The sequence below is a fragment of the Monodelphis domestica genome, chromosome 6 (assembly GCF_027887165.1).
Source record: "Monodelphis domestica isolate mMonDom1 chromosome 6, mMonDom1.pri, whole genome shotgun sequence".
NCBI classification, from domain to species: Eukaryota; Metazoa; Chordata; class Mammalia; order Didelphimorphia; family Didelphidae; genus Monodelphis; species Monodelphis domestica.
Window position 1 is genome coordinate 296,029,201 of NC_077232.1, and position 11,209 is coordinate 296,040,409.

Here is an 11,209-nt window from a genome sequence, read left to right on the forward strand (position 1 = left end):
TAAGGGTTAGGCCCATGATGGTGAACCTATGACATGTGTATCAGCAGTGACATGCATAGCCATTTTCAATGATATGAGGCTGCATGAGAGCTCAGTGTGCCTCGGGGCCCTGCCTGGGGGAGCTGTGCCACCTTCGCCATGCCCCTGCCTAGCCCAGGGGGGAGGGCTGCTCCATAGGCTGGCAGCAGGGATGGGGGGGCCAGTGGAAGTGGCACATGCCAGGCAGCTGTGGTGTGTGAGAATCCTGCAGGGGTGGGGAGGAGGAGCAAGTGGAAGGAGTGCTAGAGGGCAGGCAGGTTGGCAGGCTGCAGCTAGACCAGTCTGCTGGGGAGGGGTGGGATGATACAGAGCGGGGCCGGGCCAGTGGGGTACTGCCTGGAACCAATTACCAGACACTTTTAGCACCCTGAAAAATATAGCAATGGCCTTACTCACAATTTTTCCCTCTAGGTACTTTTGTGAGACTTTATTCTCATCATTAAATAATATCAAAACCAACAAAAGAAACACATTGACAGATGAAGTTAGTAGCGCTTGCTTGGGCTTGAAGGGTACAAAATACCAACCTTCAACTGAAGGTTTAGCCAATGAAGTTCAGTAACAAAAAAGTCACTAATAGGCAGTTTAGTTAAAGAATTCCCCCTCCCCCTCACTTATCTTAGTTCACGGCACCCCACAAAAGTTAAATAATATCAAGACCAACAAAAGAAACTGACAGATGAACAAAGAAGTCACTAAGCAGGTAAGTTAAATAATTAGTTTTTGGTTTATTAAATACAGTTATATATTACAATTATACATTTTTGTTATTTAAACTATAAATACTGCAAAAGTATTGGTTTTTTTTTTCTCGAAGTTGCCCATCACTGGGCTAGGCAATAGGGGTCAAGTCACTTGCCCAGGGTTACACAGTTTGGAAGTGTCTGAGGCCAGATTTAAATCCATGACCTCTTGTCTCTAGGCCTGGCTCTCAATCCACTGAGCCACCCAGCTGCCCCCAGATCTCATAGACTTTTAATCCAAGCCACTCTGGACAAGAGAATCCCCTTTGTGACAATCTGGGCCAGAAGGGATCTCTAGCCTCCACTTGGATCCTTCCTGAGATAATCCATTCTCCTCTTGTATAGCTCTACTTATTAGGAAGTTGTTCCTCATCTCTACCATTGTGGTGTCATTCATTTTGAAGTTTGCATGTCAGGTCAGATGTGTTTTTTGGGGGGAATAGTAATAATAATAATAATAATAACCTCAAGGTTTTATGTAGCCTTTTAAGGTTTTCAAAGCACTTTTACAAATATGACCTCATTTGGTCCTTACAATAATCCTAGAAGGCTATTATTTTTCTCATTTTACAGGTGAGGAGACTGAGGCATGGAGAGGTTAAAGATCTTGTCCAGGGTCACACAGCTAATAAATGACTGAGGCCAGATTTGAAGCTGGGCCTTGGACTCCAGGTCCTCACAAACCAACATGCTATGGGTAGATAGGTTCAAGTTTGAAATTCACTGTTTGTATATGCAGCAGGTGTCCATCAAGTCATCTAGCAGTGAGGGGTACATCACAGGCCTTGTTCTGTGAGCTGAGCTGGGAGTGAGAAGGTAGAGGCCAACTTTGAAGTCAGAAAACATCCAGAGACCAAAAGACCTTACAGAGGGAGGGGAGGAGGCTTCACAGGCTTCCCCACAAGGGGACAGGCATGGGATGAAATGCATGGTTGCAGAGGAGGGATGGGTGATGACTGAAGCAATCCCACTTGGACCAGCCCGAGCAGCTGTCTTGCTGAAAGCCAGGCCCAGCAGGTGTTTTGAGTGGCCATGGGGCCACAGAGGGCACAAACCTCCACCCTATTGGAACCCACACTGACTGGGGAATAGCCCTGAGAGGTTACACGAACACAGTGGCATCTCTCCCTGCCCTGCCTGTGGCAAACACTCAGCAGGGCAATGAGGTGCTGGGCTCCTCTTTCCTACATATAACCCCACCCTGGGATATTCCCCTAAACTTGTACTCACCCTGAGCTCATTATGTCTCCACAAAAGTCTTCCCCCACCTTTCTTTTCTTTTCTTTTCTTTTCTTTTCTTTTCTTTTCTTTTCTTTTCTTTTCTTTTCTTTTCTTTTCTTTTCTTTTCTTTTCTTTTCTTTTCTTTTCTTTTCTTTTCTTTTCTTTTCTTTTCTTTTCTTTTCTTTTCTTTTCCTTTCCTTTCTTTTCTTTTCTTTTCTTTTAGAATCCATAGGGTTCCAAGGCATAAGAGTGGTAAAGGCCAGGCAGTTGGGGGTTAAGTGACAGGGTTACCCAGTTAGGAAATGTTTGAGGCCATATTTGAAGCTAGACCCTCCCATCTCCAGGCCTGGCTCTCTTACTGAGTCACCTACTAACATGGGCACTGTACCCCCAGAAACTTGGGCAAACTATTATCAGGGAAATTCCTTTGCTCCCTTACATCCTCATGACTCCTAGCCGAAAACATCCAACGACCTCTATAGGACCCTGACATGATTGTCCTCCTTTAGATTTAAGATGGACAGAGAGATGCACCTCCAGGCTACACCTCGATCCTATCAGGCTACATCTCAGACATCTGTCTGTTCCCTAAAACTAAGGAATCTTTATGAGGGTCATTCCCCATGTCTCCAGGCAGACCCCAGTCAGATAACCAAACCCCTGACTGAATTTCAGGCCAAGGGTTTACCACTCTAGAGTCCTGTCCACACCATGACACAGCATCTGTTGTAGTGTATAAAATCCCCAGAATTGATGTCATCTGGGTGTAAACCTCAAAATTTCTTAGACTTATAAATGTTGGAAAATTCACCATTGGGAAATTTCATACTTGAAAAATTTCCTATTGATAGTGGGTCTTGGCTATTGGAATGTGAACCCCATTGGCATGGGAGGTTCCTTCTCCTCCCTTCTTAAGATTACTTTAGGACAGAAACCTTTTGCTGAACAATGGAAAGGACTTTGACCTATGCTTAAGCATAGAACAGGAATTTCTTTGAGTCATGATTGATTTTAGAATTGATACAATGGAGATACTTGGAATCAATCTCCACCCTATTCAGTCCTAACAGGATTGAGTAAGGGCTGCAGCCTAGATCAAAATTTAATTATTCCAATCTCTACCGTACTCAGGTTAACAGGATTTAGAAAGGGCTGTAGCAAAGGATCAAAGATTTAATTATTTTAAGATTTAATTATTTGAAAATATGACCTTCAACAGACATGTGCAAAGCCAGAGACCTCTGGGCGGTCCTGGGTTAAGCTAGAGCCTCCATTGGCACAGGGAAATTGATGGACAGGTGATTGGTAGATGTGAGGACTGAGGGGAGGGAACTTGGATGGTTTCCTTAAGGATAGGGGGGCTGAAGACTCGAGGTGGTTGAGGAGTTTGTCGGAGTGGTTGCGGTGTGCTCTGAGAAGCTTGCGCTGAAGGAAGCTGAAGGTGGGGGCCCCCCCGGAGACTGTTTCTCCATTTTTGGTCACGTGAGTAATAGGGACTGATCTCTTTTCTTTGCCTCAGCTATCTAAGGGCTTGGGCCTTTTGGCCCAGCCTAAACAGAAGGGGTATTTAAGCCCTATTCCCTTCTCTCCCTTTCTCTCTCCCTCTCTCTCTCTCTCTCTCTCTCTCTCTCTAATTCCTTTCTTCCTCCTGTTTGTAATTAAAACTCCATAAAAGGTTGACGGCTGACTTGAGTTTTCATTAAGGAATTACATAGCTGAATTCCTTGGCGACCTTAAATTAATATATATCAATCCTTTAAGTGATTTCCTTGTCACATGGGGGACAGCCTTTCCATCCATGCTGTCCTCCCAAGCAGCAGCTTTCTATTTTGCTGTTCCACCTGTACCATCCTCCTGGCCATTCTCAACATTACTCTCTAAATTAATAAATTTCTCTTTTTATTTTTAAGCTAAGTTTTGGAGTCTTGCATTCTTGCAAAAGGTATTCTTCCCAAACCCCAGGGCTGCATCTCTTCACCCCCACAACACTAACTGCCCTTTGTTTAGTTCTTTTTTTAAAAATTTTATTTTATTTGGTCAATTTCAAACATTATTCTTTGGTTACAAAAATCATATTCTATTCTTCCCTCCCCTCCCCCCACCCTTCCCACAGCCAACACTCAATTCCGCTGGGTATTACATGTGTCCTTGATCAGAACCTATTTCCATGTTGTTGGTGTTTGCATTAGGATGTTCATTTAGTCTACCTTTCCAGCCATATCCCCTCGACCCTTGTAATCAAGCAATTTTTTTGCTTCTGTGTTTCTACTCCCAAATTGTCTACCTTTCTTTTTCCCTCCCCCTTCCTAGAGCTGACAAGCAATTCAATCTGGGTTATACATGCATTGTCCCGCAAAAACCATTTCCATATTACTGATTTTTGTAAGCGAACACTTTATAAGACTCAAACAGTCTCCCTTCCTCCCTTCCCTCCCCCACTTGGAGATGGTAAGCAATTTTTTTCTGGGCCATACATGTATTATCATGCAAAATGTACTTCCATATTGGTCATTGTTGTAAGAGCACACTCATACAAGCAGCTCCCCCAGCCCCCACCAAAAAAGGTAAATAAACTATCCTATGCTTTAATCTGTATCCAACTCCAACAGTTCTTTCCCCATCATAAATCCTACAGAATTGTCCCAGATCATTGCGTTGTCCAGAGTAGCCAAGTTTTCACAGTTGATCTCATATAATATTGCTGTTACTGTGTACAATGTTCTTCTGGTTCTTCTTGTTTCACTCTGCACCAGTTTATATAGATCTTCTCAGCTCTTTCTGAAATGATTCTGTTCATCATCCTTATAGCACAATAGTATTCCATCACCAGCACATAGCATAATTTGTTCAGCCATTCCCCAATTGAGGGACACCCCCTCAGTTTCCAATTCTTTGCCACCACAAAAAGAGCAGCTCTAAATATTTTTGTATAAATAGGTCTTTCCCCTTTTTTATGATCTCTTTGGGATATAGAGCCAGTTGTGGTATCACCAGATCAAAGGGTATGAACAGTTTTCTAGCCTTTTGGGCACATTTCCAAACTGCCTTCCAGAATGGTTGGATCAGTCCACAACTCCACCACCAATCCTTCTCATTCTTTTTAAGAGGTGCTTCATCTGCCTCAACAAGAGAGTCTGTTGAGATTTGAAGATTCTACTTGGGTTCTAAAAAAAGAGAAAAATGTAGGCTAAATGCAGACATCTCTTTCTTTTCAGTCACATTTCCCATTAAATAAGATGCTACAGCAGAAATCCTGGGCAGAGGTTCTTGGAAGACTGGGCTGGCCAGATCAGCTGATGCTGATGCTGATGCTGATGCTAGGAATGCTCTGGACCAAGCACCCTCTAGTGGCCCAAGAAGAAAGCAACTTAGGAAGACATGGCCATCCTGGATAGGATGCTTGTTGACAGTAATGCTTGGAGCTAGAGGGCCATCATCATTGGAGTCAAGAAGAAGCACGCCTGGGAAAAACTCCAGGAATCTGACATGGCACTGTAAAGTAAGATCTCATGAATTCTTAAATGATAGATTACGAAAATCAATCGTTTTTTCTATTTGCCTCTGAATCTGTCTTTGCTCATATCATAGCAGAATTTTTAATTGGAGCAGAAATGACTTATTGTAGACATTCACTGTCATCAAATATTTATTGTATTCCTGATTAAAGAGGGGTTCTTAATCTCATTTAACATGGGGCTTGTAAATTTGGATTTTAAAAATATGTCAATAACTGCATTCCAATATAATTGCTTTGCAATTCTTTGTATTTAATTTTATGCATTTAAAAACATGATTCTAAGAAGAGGTCCTTAGGTTTCTTCAAATCTGTAAGAATTTAAATTTAGGTTTTATGCTAAATATGAGAATTTTAAAGTAATATTGTGGTTACCAATTTAAAAATATTACAGCTTAAGTCAAAAGGACTCTTAGCAACTTTATTTACAAAGAGTTGGAAAGAGTGAAAGTGGGAAAATGTAGATAAAGAGACAGAAAATACTGCCTAGCTACAAATACCCTGAGTTTAATCCTAATGTCTCCAGACCCCAAATGTGAATCCAAAAGCGAATTTCACCAGAATCCAAAATCCTAATTAGGAAGCTGAAATCTGAAAAACCGGGAGATGCTGAAGAATCCACAGAGGACCACCAAAAATATCACCAGAACTCATGCTGAAGGAAGTGTCCCACCAAAGCACCAAAGAGCAAGGAGGTCTCCTCACCAAAGAAGCAAGGAAGGAATCACTCCACTTACCACCGCAAGCCAACACAGGATCCAGGGAAAGAGTCTCCTCTTCCAGTCCCACTCACCAATGTGTTGGGGGCCATCAGACCACGACTCCTTGACAGAGTCACGTGTGGGAGCTGGGGAGGCCACAGAATGGTCCTTGGTGAGATGTGACTGCCCACTCTATCCCCTTTACATGACCTTTCATCAATGCCCCTTACCTATGAATTGACATGATTATTACTCCCCCTAGTTTCAAAAGAAATAATGCAAGAGCAAAACACCTGTACCCTAATCCCCCAAAACATCACCAAAAGATCAGACCCTTAAACTGATCCCCAAAAGACTATCATGGGTTAACTTTTACTTAGGTACATAATTCCCAGTAAAACCGCAGCTACAGACCAAGTCCAAGAACTTTCCCACTCACAGAAGCCTATTCTCATGAAGCCAGCACACAAATCAATCATAGAGGCCCAAGCGATAAGTACATCAAGCTTCAGTATGCCTCAGTGACTCAGGAATTCCCTAGTAAAGAACCTGAGAAATGACCAGTCTAAATTTGAATTGTGTTCCCAGTACCCCTCAGCCTCGATGATATGATTGTTGAATTGTCTTCCAAGAACTGCTTAATTATTCCATTTTATTAAAAGCAATACATAATTTTCCTTGATTGTTTGTAAGTTCAAAACTTCTCACAGGGTAATGAGAAAATTAAGCCACCTGTGACAAAATCATTTATCTTGTGTGCAACCTTTATTCTGTCTTTAATCACAATATAGAATGTTATTTGTTAAATGTTAATGATTTGTTAAATGTTAATATATCACTTTCCCAATTAGCTCTCTTTGATTTTGTATAGCTGCATGCCAAGAAAATGGGTATAAAAATAAATCCTAGGCCTGGGAATGTCAGAGCAGCTTTGAGGTGCAAAGCAGTCCCATGGCTGTAATGATTAAGCTGTCTTCCATTTGTTATTTATTTTATTTTATTTATTTTGACTGATCGTTTGCCACCTGTCGGGAACCCTGGAGTCGTGAGTGAGGCTGGACCCTGACTGTGGCACCAAAGCAGAGAGAATGACTAATCCTTGAGTTGGCCTTTTTAAAGCAGTTTTCTCAACGTCACTTCCTGTCGCTCCCCCACTTTATGGGAACCAATTGCAGTTTTTCAATTTCCTTAGTACTGCCCAGGGGGTGGGCAGTGGCCTCTGGAGTTGTCACCCACTCTAGAAAGTGACTTATGAACTCTCATACTTAGTGACTGGTAAGGTCTAGTAGGGGTACTTAAGTTTTTGATTGATTAACTTAAAAGTTGCTGATTGATAGACAGAGAGTTTGATTGACTCTTTATAGACCTCCTTCAAAGGAGTCCAAGATCTGAAAAGAATTAAGAATCCCTGTTATACAAAAATGATTTTATTTCATGTGCTTTCAGTATTTTAGCCAAACTTGTCTTCTCTGCATCCCCACACTCTGCTCCTCAAAAGAAACTGAGGCAAACAGATGAAGTAACTTGCCCAGGGCCACACAGTTAGGATGAGTGGTGTCTGAGAGCAGGTAGGAGCTTAATGAGCTAGAGAATATGGCCAGGTCCTGGGATTGAACCCAGATCTATTTGAATCCAGAGTTCTTCCTGTTAGAAGGAGATGATGTCCATGCCACCTGGGCCAGGGAAAGGAGGGCACAGTGACATGGGTACTGTACCCCCAGAAACTCAGAAACTATTATCAGGGAAACTCCCTTGCCTTTGCATCTTTGTGACTCTGAACTTAGAAACACCCAATGACCCCCCCTAGGGTCCTGAGATGTTTATCCTCTTTTGATAGTCCTCTAGATTTAAGGTGGACAAAGAGATGAATCTTTATGCCTCCAGGCAGACCCCAGTCAGATGACCACCTCACCCCACCAAATGTCTGAGGGACTAACACTAGGTCACATCCACACCATGACATAGCATCTGTAGAGCCCGATAAGCAGGTCTACAAGGAGGGGGTTGTCCTTTGTGATAGGGACCAGAGGAGAAGTAGGGAATCAGGGAACCAGGGTGAAGAATGACAGACACGGACAAGTCAGTGTTTGAATAGGGCAGGCAACCCCTATGATTTTCCCCTTGGGAGGAAAATATGAGGATCAATGGAATACAAGGTAGAGGAGAAGATTAAGGTGGAGAATGTAAGCCGACAGGGGCTGGAGCCTCGTGGAGGAAGAGATTCAGAAAGGAGAGAGAAAGAGGGAGGAAGGATTAAGGAGCCAAGTGGAGCTCCACAAAAGGGGAGAGAAAGCCAAGAGGAAGTTCATGGGATTGCCTCTGAATTTAATCCTGTCCTGCTTGGGCGGTACTCCCAAGCACGTAGTAACCACATCACAAAGTATAGACACTTAAGATTGGGTGGCAAGGTAGAGGGAACACCTTTGGGCGCGTAGATTGCAAACTGGGCTTTCCTGGGGAATTGAGTCCGAGCATGTTAATGAGTTTGTCTTAGCCAAGGGCCGCATGGCCAGTTCAAGGTTACGTTCACAAACCTCATTGGTATAACCTTATGCTTGGAGACACAGTAATCATACAGTCATTTATATTTCCTAGATGTGAATATGCTTGGAATGCTACAGCATCTGTTGTAAAAAGTATAAAAACCCCAGAACTGATGTCGCTGGGGGACAGCCTTTCCATCCATGCTGTCCTCCCAGGGAACTGCTCTCCATCTTGCTGTCCCACCTTGCTATCCTCCTGGCCATTCTCAACATTACTTCCTAAATTAATACATTTCTCTTTTTGTTTTTAAGCTAAGTTTTGGAGTCTTGCATTCTTGCACAAGGTATCCTTCCTGAACCCCAGGGGTACACATCCACCCCATAACAACAGGATTTTGGAGCATTTACATCCTCAAGTTTCTTTTTGCTTTCTTGTTTTGGAAGGGAGAAAGTTCAGACTGACTCCAGGGAGACAGGGAAGACCTGGTGGAGAGAGACAGCACCTGCCATATCCCTAATCTGGGGTATCTTGGGCAAACACCTGTTCTCCTTTAGGCCCCCTTCCTGAGTTAAAATCTAGCCTCAAACACTCACTAGCTGTGTGACACCTTGTTTGCCTTAGTTTCCTCATCTGTAAAATGAACTGAAGAAGGAAATGGTAAGTGACTCCAGGATCTTTTCCAAGAAAACCCCAAAGGGTGTAATCAAGAGTCTGACGTGACTGAAACAACTGAACAATAAAAGGGTTGCTCTGGAGAGGGCATCCTATAAGGAGGATCCTTAGGTAAAGAGGAAATTATGGTTCTGGAAAATCTCCTGGCCGGAGATGAACTGGGAGTAGTTTCTGCCTATCAGGAGCTAACAGTCCACTGGGAGGAAATAAGAAAAGGCAAAACATCTACCAAGTGAATGCAAAATAACTTGGGGGGGGGGGGGAGGGAAGGGAGGGAGGAGGAGAGAATCCTAGCAGGAAGGGGATGGAGAAAACCCTCAATTCCAAAAGGAAAGTTCTGGATCCCAGGGAGCAAGGACCTTCAGGAGGCCTAGGGACCAGGAATAAATAAAATAAGATTATGTATAAGATTAAATAAAGCTTAGGAAGAAGACCCATCGGGCAGAAATGAGAACAGGGCAGGAATGGGTCTGCTAAAATAGACTGGCTGCTGATGGAGGAGGTCCTGAAATGTTGAATCAAGGAGTTTGAGATTTTGTATGTGTGTTCTTTTTTTCTTTTAATCCCAGAGGCAATAGGGAGTTTTGAAAGCTTCTTGAAGAGGAGAGTGAAGTGGTCAGCCCTATGCTTTTAGGAATCTCAATTAGGCAGCTGTGTGGAGGACAACTCCACAGAGAGGAGAAAGGCTGTAAATAGGTAGACTATTTCTTAACTTGAGGTCTCTAGACTAACAGATTTCAGGGTGGCTGTGCATTTGGATGTGAAAAAAAATCTCTATTTTCCTTAAATTCTAATTAAAATTAAGTATGTATTCACATTATTAAGGTAGTCCCCAAAACAGGAATCTGAGAAGGGGGCCCTTGACCCCACCAAACTGCCAAGGGCCAGGGTACAAAGAAAGGTTCCTAGGTGAAGTAGCATTTTTAGGGCACCCACATAGAAGGCCCAGATTTGGGGTGTGCCTTTTTATCATTCATTCATTCATTCATTCATTCATTCATTCATTCATTCATTCATTCATACATTCATTCCTCTTCACGGGAGCATGGTTGGGAAACCAGGCTGGAAGAATACAGGAAGTGCTAGGTCAATGTTATTACTATTGTTACTATTATTATTATTGCTATGGTATGGATGCAGTGGAATAGCCAAGGATTCAGAGAAAGCCAGGGGGATATGTATGGAATGATGTGAGGCAAGCAGAAGCAGGAGCGTGCAATGACTGGCATGGGCATTGTACCCCCGAAATTGTAGCCATGTTTCAGGCAAACTGTAAGCAGGGGAATTCCTTTGCTCCCTTACATCTTTGTGACTCCTAACCCAAAACATCTGTTAACTACTATAAGACCCTGAGCGGATTAGTCTCCTTGGATCATCCTTTAGATCTGAGATGGACAGAGAAACACAACTTGGGCAATGCCTTGATACCCTTGGGTTGTATCTAAGACATCTATCTGTCATGTCCCCTAAACTATAAGGGTCACCCCCTAGGTCTTCAGGCAAACCTCCCCCCACCCCTGCATACCACTCTAAAGTCATGGTTTTGCCCAGGCAGAGTCATGTCTTCTCCACTGGAGGACATCTTTCCATCTATGCTGTCACCCCCACCCCAGGAGGCAGTGTTCCACCTATACTATCCTCCTGGCCAGATTCAACATTACCTTCGAAATTAATAAATTTCTTTTTTATTTTTAAGTTAAGTTTTGGAGTCTTGCATTCTTGCAAAAGGTACCCTTCCTGAACAGGGGTGGGGTGGTTCACCTCAAGCCCCCCCACAACATGACTGAGAGGTCTTTAAACTCTTTAAAATGCCCCACCCCACCTTTTGTGTACTG